The following is an 18,700-nucleotide window of genomic DNA, read 5'->3' on the forward strand; positions in this document are numbered from 1 at the left end:
TCCAGGCTCACTTAGGCGGCCAAGACTACAAGGCCCACAATGCAAAGCGCGGAGCTACTGCTCTCTTTCTTCCGGCAACCTCTCTTTGTATTTGTCACAGCTAATTATGTCCAGTGGTCGTTAGGAGTGCAAATGAGTGAGATGCGTTTTCCTAGAGTGTTTTTTTTGTTTGTTTAGTGGAGATTGGAGTGCGGAGATTATGGATCTTTCTATAAGAATGCTTCATCAAATGAATTAAAAGCTACAACCTCTATATGACAAAATTTGGATCAAATGCCATATAAAAATTACAGTTACTTTGTGCTATATATATAGTCAAAAGACAGTAGAATAGAGTAATGTATATTGAACGAAAGGAGAGCAAGTTGCACAAAGCTATGTGTGTGAGAATATATCGTTTTGTGAGAGCTTTGTGCAACATAGACAGCCCCCCTTTGTGAAATATAAACTAAGGATTCCAATCACTTAGAAAGATATCTGTACATTTTGTTCCGTAACTTTCATTCTCAAAGAGAATTACTTTTTAAAATGAAAGCTGTAGGTTTGGGGGCTGCTGTTCACTGTGGGCTCTGTACATTCATACCCCCATTCTCCCTCTTGGCAGCCCTGCCCAACAAGCCCTTTCCTTGTCCTTACTGAACCAAGGCAATGGGTGTTTTACTCCCTCCCTCCCCTCTTCAGCCCCTGCCTCCTTTCTGGAAGGAAAAAAGAGGAGCTCCTGCCTCCTTCACAATTTGTGGTTCTTGCCTCCACCAACTATTGGTTCACACAAAGCATTTGCTTTTAGTTGTTCCTTTTTATGATAAAATGCACCATGTATTAATGTAGTGCAGCAGATTATTCCACTCCAAGACAGAGGGAATTAGGGTAAAAGCCCATTACCCTAGTGGTCTAGAGGCCTGTAACCGTAGCTGTGAACAGAAAGAGATGGAACAATTAAATTTGTTTGCGTCAGGACTTCCAATAGGGCAACACTGTCACCTTTTATTCATCTCACAATATCACATGCCACATTCTTTTAAAAAGCTAGCTGCACATACATATGTGGGAGAAATAGAATCTGAAACAATATGCAAAGTGAAACACAGACACCCCTTGGAATTCACCCTGTTCTGAATTTTGCATTGCAATTCTTCAGCCAAAAATGTATTCAATAAGACATATACTGGAGTAAAGTGTGCATTAAAAGCACATATATTAGTGAACATAACATACAATAGCCATGCTGCCTGGGGCTGATGGGAATTGTAGCCCAAAACATTTAGAGGACACTAGGTTAGGACCATAGGAAGCTACCTTGTACTGATGGTGAGAGCTGTTTGACAGTGGAACAGACTCCCACAAAAGATGGTGGTCTCTCCTTGATTGGAGGTTTTTAAGCAGAGGTTGGATGACCACCTGTCATGGATGCTTTAGCTGAGATTCGTGCATTGCAGGGGGTCCCTTCCAGCTCTACACTTCTATGATTCTATTATTCAACAACAACAACAACAACAACAACAACAACAACAACAACAACAACAACAACAACAACCAGATCTATTGTGAGATTAAATATTCTGCTGCATTTTCTGAGGAAACTGTTATGGTCAGTTTCATAGTCATGGCAAACCACTGCAGGGCAAAAATAAAAATACAAATAAATGCAATGCATAGCAGGCAAGGAAGTGCCTTCAGTAGTATGAAATTATTGGTGCAGGAATAGGTACCCCTAAATAAACATCTGTGGAATGGTGAAGGAGATGCAATCTTCCTGCCATTTTGCTGAGCTAGTAATATAATCCTTGGTTTCAGAAGAAGACTTTAAAAACCCAGGTCAGCTTAGGGCTATATGTTTGGAGTATTCAGTATCCTTTGATGTGTGATTTAATTAGAGAAATTAAATGTGATTGCTTTGAGGGGGTTGAGGGACATTAGCTGCAGTGGGCCAGTGAGTCTCTCCTCTGGTTGCTAAGACACTGAGGGAACGAGAACTGGCAGGTTGAGGAGATGAGGAGGGAGGGGAAATTAAGATTCCACAGAGAATGCACAAAACATGAGCAATGGCAAGGGGCTTATCCACCTTCAACAACAACAACAACAACAAAACTCATTTTTTCCCCTTGTTATTTTTATTTTTTATTTTAGCCCAAGGTAACATTTTCAAGTTGGATTTATTTCTTAATGGGTTTATTCAGTTCCCCGTCACATCAATGAATGTAATATGAGTCAGACTGCAACCCATAGCCCACTTAAACCATCATCATCCCTGGCCACTGGTCCTGCTAGCTAGGGATGATGAATATTGTAGTCCAAAAGCAGCTAGAGACCCAAGTTTGGGAAACATCAATATAGAAAATACTGAGTTGGATGGCAAGTTAAAAATGGTTTACTTACAAACCCTTCAAAGGTCAGATTCACGTGCTTTTCCATATAGCAATTAGAAAACACAGGCAGGAAAATTTATGTTCCAATGTGGTGAGTGCTTCTAAATTATTTGTTTAGAATCACAAATATTGCTTGTTTAAGCAACACATTCTGAACTTGGAGCAACTAGCTCAGAACTCCTTACTGGTAGGATTGACATGGTGGAATGGAAGAAAACAAAGGCTTGCTAACCCTACCTCCCAAGGTGAAGTGGAGTGACCTAGCGAAGCCTGGCAGGACAGCTTACTCTATGGCAGGCGTCAGCAAACTTTTTCAGCAGGGGGCCGGTCCACTATCTCTCAGACCTTGTGGGAGACCGGATTATATTTAAAAAAGAAGAATGAATTCCTATGCCCCACATATAACCCAGAGATGCATTTTAAATAAAAGGACACATTCTACTCATGTAAAAACACCAGGCAGGCCCCACAAATAACCCAGAGATGCATTTTAAATAAAAGGATATTCTACTCATGTAAAAACATGCTGATTCACTGACTGTGCGCAGGCTGGATTGAGAAGGCGATAGGGCCGCATCCGGCCCCCGGGCCTTAGTTTGGGGGACCTCTGCTCTATGGTCTTAACCCAATGATTCTCAAACTTTTTTCTCTGGGCCACATGTTTAGAATAAAAATTTCATTGTGCCACACTGAATGTTTTTATTGATAATAAATACAATGGAAAACAAAAAGAATAAACTGCTAGCAGTGCTTGATTTTGAAAAGATACCTATCCATATTTTGGGGGCTTTTTTCGGCCAGAACTCACCAGGACTCAGTTCTGTCCCCTCTCAGGTAGGTGCCATTGCCATTCTAAGAGAATGAGAGGTGTTCATAGTGAGTTCCAGCACCTCTTTTTCTTTAAAAAAATGCACTTATTCTGCAAAATAAATATTACTTTGATACCATACTATACTACACTGAAATGTTTAAATGTCCTTGAATCTTTCTGCTAAACTTGCCATCCTTTCCTGCCACACTACTGTGGTACACACACCCTTTGAGAACCATTGCCTTAAGGCTTTCATGAATTAATTAGACTTAAGCATTTTGGTGATATGAGGCTGATTATCCCATATGGATTATACGGGCCACTGGTTTGCTATCCACATTGTAGATAACTTCAATGAGTTGTGATAGCTAGATACATTTTTTTAAAAATCAGCATTGCTGGTGGCTATTGACCTAGGCACATCCCACATGTTTGTAGAAGCCTTTTAAAGCAGCAGTGTGGCTCATGAAGATGGGTTTTGCAAGTGGCTAAGAAGGAACACAGAACTAAACTCCCAATGGACATAGCTGCCAAGTTATCCCTTTTTTAAAGGGAAATTCCCTTATGCTGAATAGGCTTCCTCGTGAGAAAAGGGAAAACTTGGCAGCTATGCCAATGGATGCTATTTGCTTTGGGTGGGTGGTGTGGGAACTGATGATGCTTTGCATCAGGATGTTTGCTATCCTGCTCATGCTCAGTAGATATATTTGTGAATACAGCAAACTATGTACATGCAGAATGATGGGCTTGTCGGTGATCTCTCTCTCTCTCTCTCTCTCTCTCTCTCTCTCTCTCTCTCTCTCTCTCTCTCAAATAACATTTAAGAAAACAATTAATAAATATGAAGTCATTGAGACATACTTTCCATAAAGGTTAAAGGAGAATCATGAAATAGCTGACTCACTTTAATTTTAAAGGGCAAATCAATACGGGATAACAGAGAAATAAAATGAGTCACTATAATATTCATTTAATAAACTGAGGGGGGGGGGGCTAGCACAGTTTGGATTGTATCAATAAGTCCAGCTGGCTTTCTGGCGGTGACGCCTTGTGCCTCAATTTTCTTATTTATTTATTTATTTGTTTGTTTGTACATCTGTTTCATCTGATTTCAGTAGAATCCTTGCTTCATTCTGTAAACTACTTTAGGATCTATGATTGAGCAGTAAGAGGCAACACAAAAATGTAACTACCTATGTATATATATGGGGTGTATAGGGGACATGTAGCACCTCTGTTGGGGGGAGATCATGCTCCTTTTGGGGTAGTTTTTCCACCTTTGGTCTCCACCCTGCTCTCACCTCTTATGTGTGGCTCCTAGAAGCTGTCAGCATGCGACCGTGGTCACACCCTGGGAATGGCTTCGACTGACCAGCTAAGCCAGGTAAGGGTAGCAGATGAGTCTCAAACCCTTGGAGAGGGCTTGAGTGAATGAAACCAATAATTGGTCCAACAGTTTTTGATTGTGCTATAGAGGGAAATGAGGGGCGAATGGGGCTCATCAACCTGGGAAGATAGCCCATCTAGGAGAAGGAAAACTCTGATCCTAAACCTCTGTTGAGAAAGGCTTCAGAAGTAAATCCTGAGGAAAAATCTGTACATGCTGTCTTGCAGGACATTTTCAGGAGAAGAAAAGGCTAAGCAGTAAACTCTACACAAATCCAGAGTGGAGTTGGATGGGTGACTTATACACCTCTGTCTGGCAACTCACCTCTGTCTGGAAGCCAAGCTGGTGCCAATTGTATTGCTCTGCTTTCCTTTGGACCAACCACAGCAGCGAGATCAAGAGGGGAGTCTTGTTATCTGGGCAGCCCAGGACCTCCGTGCACACTGCCCAGGCTTGCCCCCCATGAAAGAGGTCACTTCAGTGCTGCTAATGCAGCAAAAACAATGTGGGAGCTAGAGATTTTGAGTTACTGTTCTGTACAAAGAAGGCGCTGTGATTCTCCAGTGGTTTGACTTTACACCCAGGAGCACACTCCATTATCTCTCAGGACGTGTGGAGGCCAGCAACAACTGTGTCTGACAGTGAAGGCAGAACACAGCCATAGTGGCTAGCATCCACTGATAGCAGAGATACCCTTGTTTGTTTATATTTCATAAAATTGCAAAAAACAAAACAAAACCCAACCCTCAATGTGGTTTACAAAGAGAATGAAAAAATAAAATTATTAGTAACCGTCACAAGGAACTATTTAAACATTAACGAAATCAGCACTAAACTACAAACTGATCAAAACACACACCAGCATTTGGCACATCTGGGTAGGTTTGTCTGAACAACAATGTTTTTAGCAGAACAGAGAGAGTGAAAAAAAATGTATGCTTGATGTCAATAGGTAAGGAGTTCCAAAGTGTAGCTGCCATCTGTCCCCCAGACCGTGTGATCATCATCTGAGGCCTTTCTTTGCGTGCTTCACCCACAAGAGGTCTAGAGGGTGGCAACATGAGAGAATGGACTTTTACACTGTGGTTGAGGTTCATTTGTTGCCTTCAATCCATATATTTAGGTGCCAGGCAAAAACATTCCTCTTCTCCAGGCCTTCAGCTATTTAAATTGGGGTGGGGGTACTGTTTTTGTGTATTACTATGTTATGTATTTTTATATTGTAAACCACCCTGTGATCCTGGGATGAAGGGTGGTATAGAAATTTAATAAATAATAACAACAATAGATCAAGTTACTAGAAATGTGGAACAGGTATCCTGCAGCACCTGTATCAATCCCAGTTCTGTTGACTGAAGTGGCTGAGTGGGTGTATTATATTATGCCGGGAAGGTGGCCCCATAGGCAAACCTGTCCTAAGTTCTTAACGGCTTCTTATATACGGACACCTTGAACTTAGCCCGGTTGCGAACCGGCGGCCAGTGTAGACCTCCGAGCACAGCTGTTACAAGCTGAAAGGGTCAGCGATTGTGCTGCAGCATCCTGCACCAACAGCAGCTCGCTTCCTCCGCCTTCTCCTCCGCCCTCCCAGCCACCCATTGGGCGCACTGCAGCAGCCCAGTCCTGAAGCAAGCAGCCCACTTGCTAACCTCCTAGGCAGCGCACGCCCGAATCGCGCACGGGCCAGCGGCAGCTTAGCGGGTGCCCGCGCCTGCGCAGACGGCGCGATAGCATCTTCGCGGCCAAGCCGAATCCGCCGCCGCCTCTTTCTCAGGAGCGGGAGGGGCCCGGGCACGGTTGCTAAGAGACGGCGCCCGAGCGGCCTTTCTGAGGAGCAGCCTCAGCAGTAGCCGCGGAGAAGCGGCGGCGGAGGCCAGGCCAGGCCGGGCCGGCTCCTCCACCTCCTGCTCCGTCCGGGGGCCGCTTCCCCGCCTCCTCGTCCGGGAAGGACGCCCCCGCCCCATCCCTCATGCTGTGGGCGCCGCGGGGCGGGAGCGGCCGCGGCGGGGCCCCCCAAGCAGAGACGCCGCCGCTGCGCCCAGGAAGAGACCGGTGAGGAGGGCGGAGGCTCTGTGCGGCAAAGCGGCCTCCGGGACAGGTGGGTACCCGACGCCTGCCAGCCTCACCTTCGGGAGGAGTGGGGTGGGGAAAGGATGTCGCCTCCCCCCCCTTCCCCTCGCCCACGGTAGACCCGGGAGGAGGGCGTCGAGGCTTCCTCATGGCTTGGGAGAGCTTCCCGCTGCAGGGGCAGTGTACCTGCCTGCCTGCCCACATGCAGCACTTGGGGTTTCAAAACAGCATTTTCCTTTTAAGGGGCTAGGGAGCTTATCCGCGCTTATTTAGGCTTTTGTGTGCTTGCTTGCGCGTGTTAAGATATCGTAATCGTTGCTCATTTATTTCTCTTCTGTTAGCCCGCAACTTGGCAAAAACGCACACTAAACCAAGCAAACCCCAAAAAGGAATAAAAAGAAGGGCAGGCGCCTGGGAAAAAAAACTTTGGCAAGCCCACACACCATTGAATCCAATGTGTTTTGACTATACACGATTTTGACGTTAAGGTTAAGCACGATCCCTGGAACCCCCCCCCCCCTTTTTGCAGGCTTACTGTTTATATATATATATATATATATATATATATATATATATATATATATATATATATATATATATATATTCATGATGATAAGGTCTCTTACCTTCTGCCATGCACCCCCAACGCTATTTAAATTTTGTTGTTCAGTATTTATTTATTCATTTTTTTAAATGGTGCACCACTCAATTTTTTTAAAAAAACCCTCAAAGTGGTTTACAAATACATGAAATGGTAAAATCAAGAAAGATTCACAACCCCACTTTAAAATATGCAAACGTTAAAATACCAAATTACCTCAACTTTCTAAGCATCTGGGTAGGCTTGTCTAAACAAGAATATTTTTAACAGGTGCCGAAAATAGTACAGTGAAGGCAGCTGCTTGATTTCAACAGGCAGGGAGTTCCAAAGTGTAGGTGCCACCACACTAAACAATCAAGTTCTTACAAATGCAGAGTAGGTATTATGTGGTACCTGTAATAGTGCCAATTATATATATATTTTATTGCTAATCACCCTGTGAATTTTTACATGGAAATGTTGGGTTACCGGTATATGTTTAAGTAAATTCTTAGGTGCAGAATGGAGGTCTGTCTTCAGCTTGCAAGCTGGAAATATGTATGGAAAGCTGGTTAGGGTGTAAGAGATTAAAGCAAATAACTCAGCACAATCCTCTAGGGTTAGATATAGTATACTGCTGGGTGCTGCTGGGATTTTAAATGACTTAAAAATAATAATTAGCAAATGTCAGGCATTATTTGTTGTATTTTATTTAAGGTACTTTTACACCATTCTTCATCCATAACCCCTGCTGTCATTTCTGCTTCTAAATGTCAGTCATAACAGTCCATGCTTACATTCTGAACAGACACAGCACAAAAGAAGGCAGGATTGTGATGGAGGAGGAAAAAGAAAAACCAGGTGCTGTTTTTTTGTTTACAGAGTTATTGACATGACTAACTGCCATGGGGAGATTTTAGGGAGGTGGGTGAATGCCATGTGTTTCTGGGGCAGATTATTGGGTAGAAATTGCAGGGAAGCATATTTTTGCAGAACATTAGGAGAAACAATCTATGGTAAGAGTTTTTCAGCAGTGAAATACATTGTCTCAGGACTCTTTTGCTGAAGCTAGATGCCAATCTATTAGGGATGCTGTGGATGCATTCTGCATTGAGTAGAAGGTTAAACAACATCAGTATTCTTGAACCTTGGGTCTCCAGTTGTTGCTGCTCTACATCATTCCCATCCATTTTTTGCTAGTGTTCAGGAATGATGGAAGGTGTAGTTTAACAACCTCTGGGGATCCAAGGTTGAAGAACACTGGATTAGATTATTTTAGAGCAGTGATGGGCAACCTTTTGAGCTTGGTGTGTCAAAATTCGCCCAAAAACCTAGCATAACTCGGGTGGTGTGTCACTTCAAGAAAAAACCCATAATTTCATGAAATTTATAGTTTAAATAACAAAAATGTATAATTGTAATATATAACTGTATTTAATAAACCAAAAACTAATTATTTAACCAAACCAAACCCAAAACTCCTTATTTTTTGCAAAGTGCCCAGAGTTGTTGAGCTTTTTTGGGGGGAGCTACTGACCAAATTTTTGGAGGTTTTTTGTGGGGTGCAAAAGTTGCTGGGTTTTTTGGGGGGATGCCAAAGCTGCTGTACTTCTTGGGGGGGGGAAGAGAACAGAAGTAAATGACGAATAATACCTTCACTGGAACTAACATGCAGCATCGACATAGTCTGCCAAAGCGCCAAAAAACCCAGCACAGAACGGGTTAAAAAACGAACGCTGTTACATCCAATCATCGTCTGCCAAAGCACCAGAAAAAAACAGCACAGAGAGGGTTAAAAAACCAATCTCTGGCTACCAGCAACAACAACAACAAAAAAGGATCCAGGTTTTAACAGCGGAGACAAGCTGTAGCAACAAATGGGGGGGGGGGAAACAACAACAAAAGCGTGAATGGACCGATGGGGCGTGTGCCAGCAGTGAGGGCTCTGCGTGTCACATCTGACACACGTGTCATAGGTTCGCCATCACTGTTTTAGAGGGTGCTGGTCATGGACTATAACAATAAAAATTGGATTTGATTACTTCCAAGGTTTCTTCCAACTATGATAATTATATGGGGATAAGTCTAGGTTCAGCTATTAGCTTTTGTAGCTATTTAGAACCTAGGTTCATAGATAATATTTTTCCAAACACTGGAGCAGTGGACTGATCTAATCATGCCTTGTCCCCAATCATCTGTCTAGCCTCTGGAAAATGGGGTGTCATTTAGATGGGCTTTTGGCTTGATCCTTCAGCTGATGCAATGGTGAAAATAAATGATATCCACTTATTGCTGCATGCAAAATCTATAGAAAGAACAAGGAATGTTATTTTATAGGAGTTGTTTCTCTGCATGCTACAGAACATAGAATCATTAGAAATCTTAAAGGGGTACCAAATTATTCAAGAAGCTCAAAGTATACCATGAAGAATTCCAAAAGGATTCTCTCAAGAACGGATGAATGGGCATCAAATGGCATATAAGATACAACATAAGATTGCGGAAAGTGATTGATCTTGGGACACAACCCCCTGCCCTGAATTGTGTCCTTTCATTTATTCAATCTGTCCCTAGACAAGAGATCTTTGAGCAGTGGTCGAACACTTACTGTAAACAACAAATGTGTGTGGTCTGTTACTGAAAAAGGTGAGTTCTTTATTAGGAATTGTTAGGGAAGAAACTGAAAACAAAATCGATAGTATCACAATGCCTTTATAAAACTTATATTTAAAATACTTTGTACAGGTCACCACATCTCAAAGTGGACAGCACAGAATGGAAATGATCAAATGATTCAGGTTTGAACAAGTTCCTCAAAAAGAAAGACAAGCATTTGGAACTTAGTTTAGAAAGGAGACCATCATGGAGGTTTATAAAAAATTTGAATGGTGCAGAGGGGAGGTTTTTCTCACTCTCCCATAATACTAAATCCCACCAGGGGATAGTTATGGCCTTTATTCCTTGCTTGTGTGCTTCCTAGAAGCATTTGCATGGCCACTGTAGAAAATGGTCTGTTGGATTTGATACATCTTTAGTGTCAACTAACAGGACTCTTGAGGGAATATAAAATAAAAAGATTCCTTCCAGTAGCACCTTGGAGACCAACTAAGTTTGTCATTGGTATGAGCTTTCGTGTGCATGTGGTTAAACAACAGAGTCTAGGGCTTGCTGATCAGAACGTCGGCGGTTCGAATCCCTGCAATGGGGTGAGCTCCCGTTGCTTGGTCCCAGCTCCAGCCCACCTAGCAGTTCGAAAGCACATCAAACTGCAAGTAGATAAATAGGGACCGCTCCGGCGGGAAGGTAAACAGCGTTCCCATGCGCTGCTCTGGTTCGCCAGAAGCAGCTTTGTCATGTTGGCTGTCTGCGGACAAACGCTGGCTCCTTCAGCCTATAGAGCGAGATGAGCGCCGCAACCCCAGAGTTGGACACGACTGGACCTGATGGTCAGGAACCCCTTTACCTTTACCTTTAAGGTGCTACTGGAGGGATTTTTTAATTTTATTTTGTTTCGACTACGTCAGACCAACACAGCTACCTACCTGTAACTGAGAGAATATAAACACTGCTGTGTGCAGTTACCCAAAAATTTTGCAGGACAATATTTTTATTGGTTTCAGAACATGAGATACAACATTAAAAAAGAACCCCAGTGTTAATACTTTGTATTGTTCAAAGATTTAACCTGATTACTTACTTCAATCACATTTTAAAATACTGTATGCTTTTTTTTTTTTACTCTTTAGCAAGCTCATTAGAGTGCATTTGTGTGTGGAGTGAAGTAGTTTTGTCATAAGCATGAATTACAATTTTTCACAAGCCTACGTAGCCCACATTGACATCCAAATGACAATTTGTGGTCAATATGAACAATTCAGAGAACTAGTACACAGTATAAACAGCACATGTTCCGTTTCTTCCCACTTTGCTTTTCTTCCCACAAGCCTTTGTTTACCTTTGTTGTTCTAATCTATACCTTCTTAATCCCTTCTTGTGGCACACTGTCACCTGGAAGAATCAGTTTTTGGAGTCTGTTATTAGTTAGGTCAAATATAACCTGGTGATTTGGTAAATGAATTTTATCCATGTGCTTTTGCTGTATTTTTCGCAGTAACTTCCTGCAAAAGTTCTGCAATTGCAGAACTTGAATTGAAATTTTTTCTAGAATTTTATCCATAGAGCAATTAACTTAGTCAGAATAGTTGTTTGGTTTGTAGTTGAATGGTACCTACAAAACTAGTGTAGGTCCAGTGTAGCAGTAGAATCTTGGGCTTTGTGTTTGGTATCCCACCTCTTCATCACTCTACCCAGAACTTTAAAGAAATTTTGACAAGCACAGAACTGGCAGTGATGGCACAGTGTTAAGTGCCTTAATATAGGAATGTATAATTTGTGCCCTCCAAATGTTGTTGGTTTCCAACTTCCATTGGTTTGCATGTTTACTTTGAACTAAATTCTGCTAAATTCAGTTAGACTTACTTCCAAATAAGTATGCATATGCAGTTTTAGAAGAGGAAGGCTAAAAAGGATGGAAATATAATGCAATCCATATCTTTGCCTTCAGACAGAAACTTGCACACGTTAAACCACATGACCCTGACTGATATATCACTTTTTCCAGCGATTGTGGTGTGCCAGAAGAAGAGAAACAGGAAAACAATTGTGCTGTTTCACTTCTTCTTTTTAATAATGCCAGAACAATTTAGTCGAACAATCCATATATCCTGGTGAGTGAACCAAACCTCCAGTATAGGGAAAGCCAAGACTACATTATGAATTTTCTTCTTTGGCCTTTTAATGAGGAAGCTTATTTTATTCCAAATGCTCTGAATCTGCAGTTGAAACTACAGGCAGCCAATTTGAAAAGGTGTCGCACTGTAACTTGAGCAAAATTGAATGTTCCACTTAGCACTTCCAACACAAAGACTGTGTGTTTTGACTGCCTTCTGTTGCCTGACTTTTGCCATGCCTCTCCCTCTCTCTTTAAAAGGTTTATCTTTTTCTTATTAAAAAAAAATTATGGACCCCTTTGATGTCTTCTAAGCAACCTGCTTCCTTTTCTGCTAGTAATGAAATTGTGCCTAGTACCTAAATGACATGTAGATAATATGCCTGACAATTCTGTAGGGCAATTGTATATTATTCTGTTCAGCAGTGTGTTTTATAGCAATATTATTGTGATCTTTGCACCCGTAGTACTTCTGACTTGACACATTGGCCTGTTATGGCTAATTGCTCTGAATGGAGATGGGCATCCAGTCAGGCCTAGTGATGTAGATCTCCATCCTTGCATATGCTCATCTCATATGTGTGGAAGGCTGGTTCCATGTTGAGGTCTACCTTAGTAGGTTTGGAAAACTGAATTTTTCAGAATAAATAATAATAATAATAATAATAATAATAATAATAATAATAATAATTTAGTATTTATACCCCGCTCATTTGGGTAGGTTGCACCAGCCACCTTGGGTGGCTTCCAACACATATAAAAACATAATAAACATGGTTTGAATTTGCTAGTCACATTATGTTTTTTGGCTACCGAAGCAATTGGCTTACTAGTGCTCTGGCATCAAAGGACTATATTTTACCAGCAAGTGATGGTGTGACAGCTTTTTCTAAATGCATCTGTGTGGGAGACTGCTCACACGGCAAGACATTTTTGTGAAATGGCTTTCAGTAATTCTGATAACCTCAGCTATGTACTACGACCCTTATTTATTGTGGAATCGCACAATGAGTTCTTTCACAGAGTCTTTCCATGTGGAACTGCTTCCATAGAGTTGCATCCTCCTGAATGGCAGCCCTGCCGATATTTGGATATTATGAAGCATTTTCTGTAACTCCTTTAACAGCAACTGACTCATTGTCATTCTTGCTGTAGTTTTATCAAGGGAGTGCTAAGGCACATATTTTTATTGTTCTACTGTGGAGGTGGTTGTGGGAGAATAAGAATCAGTAGCTGTTGCGAAAACTCATCCAAAGCCAAATGTACTTTAACAAACTACTTTAATCTGAGAGTCCTGCTGAAGAAGACGTTCCTCTTAGACAAACTGAATGCAAATTGCTAAGAGCAGGCATAACCTGAGGTGCCTTCTTCTTTATTACAATTTGTATAGTTTGCTGTTGGGTGGAGGTGGTTGTCTATAAATGTTTTTTCCTGCTTAACCTAAAAACTCTTAAGCAATTTATAACAGTCCGCAGTCTTCTACACCACAAAGTAAAACAAGGAGTTGAAACATTCTATGATACCTGTTTTGTTTGAATAGCTTGTGGTTGAGAAAAGAAAATCTACCCCTGCCTCAAAAAAGTCTGTGCAGAAATAATATCCTTGAACTGCCCTTGGGCGTGTTGAGAGTAGCCTGTTCTAGCTATGGTTGATTCAGATTAAATCTTAACTAAAGCTGTAAAATTTTCAAAATGTGTCACAATATCTACGTATTGTAATTACAAAAGCAAATATTAAATAGGATGCTTTCTAACAAAAGATTGAGACCACATCCTCTGGACAGAATAAAAGAGATGATGCATTGACCTCAGGGTCATACATTTGAAGTGATAGAATTTTTATTTTTTTGAGCAAACTCAAAATGTTTCACCTTTCTCCTCATCTTAAGGGTGAAAATTTGAAGTAGCATTTTTAGGATCAGTTTCCTTTTGGAAGAGAAGCAACTGAAGACTTATTGTGCCTTTGTAATACTTTGATTGTATACAAATGCAAAAGTTTAACAGACATTTTGTGAGGAATAGGATAAGCAGAATTCCAAAATTCAAAATCCAGACTTAACTCCCTGGCAAGATGATTAAAACAATTGCCACTTTTCAGCCCTCCCAATTTGTAGTTCCTCATGACAAAACTAGCTCTCACCATGGCAAGAGTCTGTGGCACACAGTCCATATATTTGTTGACTTAGAGGTCTGCATTTCCACTTACTATGGCAGGTGTTTTATCACCCTCTGGCAAGTGACAATTTGGGATAGTTCCTAGCCTTACACTCTAGTTTCAAGTTGAAAGGCAGCAAGGATCATCTCTACAGTTGTGCTTATTTTTAGAGAGCAAAATATAAAGGCAGTGTCCCCCTGAAACTCATACCTGGAAATGAAAACTTGGCTTGCTGTTTGGCACTGACTGGCTGATAGAATATACTATTGATATAGTATACTGTATTATGATATTCTAGTTAAAGGTTTCTCCCCTTGTGTCTATGTAACATTTAGGGAGCAATGAAGTGGTTCAAAATATCATTTTCAACAAATATTTGAAAGCAAATCTAAATATGTGCTGTTACCAATATCTGCTGTTTGGTTTAGTTAGGTCTGTGTTTTTTTAAACTTCCTTTCCTTTTTTTAAATTAGGAATGTTTGTAGCCGCCATGTGAGCCTGAAGTATAGAGACCCAAGATATGATTCTGGAACTTTAAGAAATATAAGAGACCAGCTTTAACTGTAAGTTAAATTATTTCGTTTGAAAATGTACAATAACTGATTATTACTTGATTCTTAACTACAAGTCTGATGCAAACAAACTTTTTATCTGTTAGTAGACACTCCAGCTGGCCTTTCTACTTGAAACTTAAGTTTATATCCATGCAGACACAATACTTGCTGCTTAAAATGGTGAGTTGGCTCACCTAGTGTGAAGTAAATTTGCTCATGGCAAGCTTGTTAGCTCCAGTGCATCTCATGATATCTGTCTAGCAATCATGACAGGATGTACTGTACTGGGAAAGTATTCTCTCTTTAATAAGGTACTAATGACTATCTTGGGACAATCTCAACTAAAGAGCCACAAGTAGGAATGCCACTTGGGGCAAGATGTTGACTGTACCATCTGTTCCCAGCATGTATGAACACTTTAAATGATATATTAAGAAATTAAACTTTTAAATTGATCTTCCTACTTGTCCCTCTCCAGTGGTCTAGATACAGTACTGAAATGCCCTCCCTTCTTTCCACTAGGAGGCAGGTTCTGCTTAAATTCCGCTCTCAGTACAGGCCTAGATTTCATTGTGAGGGCTCCAAGGGGAGTGTGTTTCTCTTCTCTTCTCTTCTCTTCTCTTCTCTTTTTCTTCTCTTTTCTGAGACACCATTGTGCCCACCCTGGACAAATGTAGTATTTTCTTAATGATTCCAATTCTTGAAGAAAGCATGTTTTTACCTCTTTCTTCTCTATTAGCCTCCCTTAAATATACCCTGATCATAGCCTGCATATTTTTTTGTAAATATACTTATTATTGCTTCTTATTTCATCCAGTAGAACAAGAAACAATATTCCCAAATTTGCCGAGATTTCCATGATTGAGTTGCCAGTCTTTTGTAAAATTGTGAAGTAAAGTCAATTAAAGAAAGCATATTTTGATTCCTAGAACTTCATGGAAGCCATTGGGAGCTTTAAACTAAGATCGGCTTTGGCTTCTGTTGCTTGATCATACCAGAGTATGGCAACACCTCTGGTTAACTAGCTTTGGTATATAACTATCAAATATGGAAGGGGAATAGGGGTGGTCTTGGAAAAAAGGATTAACACACAGCATGCCAGGAAGAAGGCTAGGCTGGAACCCTTCTGCACTAGTGGCCAAAATTGTGGAAACCTATTGGAGAAAGTGTATTTCCGAGGTCTGATGGCTCATAACACCACTTTTTTTTTAAAGTAATACCATAAAATTATATATCAATGGAAAGATAATTTAATGAAGAATGTATTGCAATAACTTTTATGAAGGATTATTTATTACAACAACAGTTATTGCATTACATTCTTCATTAAATTATCTTTCCATTGATATATAATTTTATGGTATTGCTGAAAAAAAAGTGGTGTTATGAGCCATCATTGCCAAAACAAGATGACACCTGATTGACTCTCTAAACACTCCTATTTCTGGTTATTTGGCTATAACTTTTGATATAATATAGATAATTGAACGATCTTTGTTTCATTACATTCTTCATTAAATTATATTTCCATTGATATATAATTTTATGGTATTACTCCAAAAAAGTGGAGGCATCAAACCTTGGAAATACATTTTCTCCAAAAGGTTTCTACAATTTTGGCTACTAGTATATAGTGCAGAGAATTATTTATTGAGTGGTGGTGGTATTCAATCATATGAGCCCGCAGCTAGAGCAGGAAGTGTTGCAGTACAGACATAAGCTTAATGCCTTATCTGAGGTTTATGAGAAGTAGGCTTTAGTTTGTTGTCCTTTCCCAAGCAGCCAAGGGGACAGCTTGATGTAGAATAGTGATGTTAAGATGGGGGATTCAATCACATAATTAAAACATCTTTGAATGCAGTGTAGGACTGCAGCCTTTGTAGTCTGTCAGTGTTCTTGTATCCTTTAAATACATTTTTTCCTTGATGGGCAAAAATGAATTAAGAGAATACATATGTTACCACCTGTCTGGTTAAGGAACAAAAGATTTGGATAGAGGGATTATGCTATTTGCATTATTAACGCTAGACAATTTAACAAATCAAACAAAACTGCATATTTTTTTAAAAAAATGGTTGCTTCATGTCCATTGAAGTTGGTATGCAAATATTAGGAGTGTCTCTCAGGTTTGTTTGTTTTTTAATTTAGAATTCCCATTGAGACATGAACCATGGAATGTGTAGCAGTTGTTTGTTTAGTGCTAGCAGTTTCAAGCATGCAAATAAGTGTTAGGTAAAATTTTTGTGTGATGCCATCTTCAGTAGGAAATTATCAAATGCAAACTTGCATGGTAGAAGTAATATTTTAGAGCTAGGAGAGTAAATTAAACAAGGAGGGGGAGAACCATGTACATCACATTGAACTCATTGGAGGAAAAGGTGGGATATAAATGCAATAAATAAATATTTGCTCCTGACTAGCCTCCTTCTGTACGCCACATGAGTCATGAATTGCCCCTTTTCTCAAGCCATTGCCTCATGTTTTAGACATGCACCGTTTCAATTCTCTTGGAATCATGTTTCTTCCTGATACAACAATTGGGGATAGGTGTGTTAGATAATTAGACTGAAGAAATAGATCCCTCCCTTCTTTTAAGAAGTGCATTTTTTTTGCAAAATTCTTGAGGGTTAGGGGGGCAGGAATAGGCATTTTATTAAGGAGTACATAGCAAATTCTGTAGTAGCAAAAGCATAGATATTTTTTTAAATGAAGGAATAAGAATTATCTGGAATGAAATGTTTTTTGTAATTTGTGATGCAGATAATTGATTAAAGTTCTGATCAACTTTACACTCTTTCTGTCTCAAGGATATTGCCAGTTCTCTGGCAGAATCCCACATCACTCCAATAACATTTGAGCGATGGAGTCCTGTGGGGCAGGCTGTTGCATAAGTAGTACCCATGCATAGCTGCCGAGTCTCCCGTTGAAAAATCTGGGATCAGCAGCGGCACGGCACCAGAAGTCGCTTCTATGCATGTCTGGACATGCGTAGAAGCAACTTCCGGTGCCGGTGCTGCCCAATTTCCGATGCCCAGACAGAGCAGGGCAGAGCAGCACCGGAAGTCGCAGAAGGAGCCTCCCTGGCAGGTAGGAAATCAGGGGAATTGCGGGATTTTTTCCTATTCGGGATAACAGCGGGAAACGGATTAAAATCCAGGGGTTTCCCGTGAAAAACGGGAGACTTGGCAACTATGTACCCATGTTCCATGCCTATAACCATTGCTGTCCCAGTACAGGTTGCTGGCACTACTCCTGACAGTGCCTGGCCATTCTCTTACAGCAGAGGTGGGGAACCTTTGATTCTTCATATGTTGTTAGACACCAACTCCCCTCAGTCCAGCCACTATGGTCAATAGTTAGAGATGATGGGAGTTGTCATCCAGCAATATGTGGAGTGCCACAGGTTCCCCATCCATTTTTTGGATGATTCTATCCTTCACACATTACTTCGGCAAGGTGGGATCCATATTGCAAAGGGACGCTAGCAATGCTGCTCAAGTAACATAAGACTCTGGTCATAGTCTTCTGTTGTTGAATGAAATTCCAAACCTATAATTTAATACATACCGGTAGTTTTGGCCTGCGAAGAACTTATATTCACATTACAGTATTTCTTTTTTCTTGTGATTGGTTGCTTTTGAAACAGAAACTGGTTGCTCAGAATTTGTGACTGAAAAATTCCTAATGATTTCACTGGACTCTGAGTGATCATGGGCTGCCTGAAAAAGTTTAAATCATCATTTAAAAAGTTTAAATCAAAAGTTTAAATCAAATGCCTTCTTCATAAAATGGTTTTTTAAATGTACTTTGCATCAAGATAAAACAGTGTTGTGAATAATGATTATCTGCCTTTATCCCTTAATTCTTCTAAGAACTGAAGCTGAAATTGTGCAATTGAAAAATTATTATTTTTCATCCTGTTAAAATCCTGTTGTGGTATATAATTACTGGGAAAGCATTTTTATTTTATTACACAGAAAGGTGTATTGATACTTGAAATACAGTACTATGTGAACAGAATTCAAGTACTTTGGGAACATTTGTTCTTT

The 18,700-nt window shown here is 40.5% G+C and overlaps 1 protein-coding gene across 1 annotated transcript in view; it reads left to right on the plus strand.

The window, feature by feature from the left end:
* Nucleotides 1-6,365: 6,365 nt before the first annotated feature.
* The window catches only part of ZC3H12B (zinc finger CCCH-type containing 12B), a 45,267-nt gene continuing 32,932 nt past the window's right edge, over nucleotides 6,366-18,700 (plus strand). The window contains exons 1-2 of the mRNA XM_035113885.2: nucleotides 6,366-6,662; nucleotides 14,571-14,660. The gene's annotated coding sequence lies outside the window, so the exon portion shown is untranslated. The remainder of the gene's footprint in view (nucleotides 6,663-14,570; nucleotides 14,661-18,700) is intronic.

Source organism: Zootoca vivipara, chromosome Z (genome assembly GCF_963506605.1).
Source record: "Zootoca vivipara chromosome Z, rZooViv1.1, whole genome shotgun sequence".
In the NCBI taxonomy this organism is placed as follows: Eukaryota; Metazoa; Chordata; class Lepidosauria; order Squamata; family Lacertidae; genus Zootoca; species Zootoca vivipara.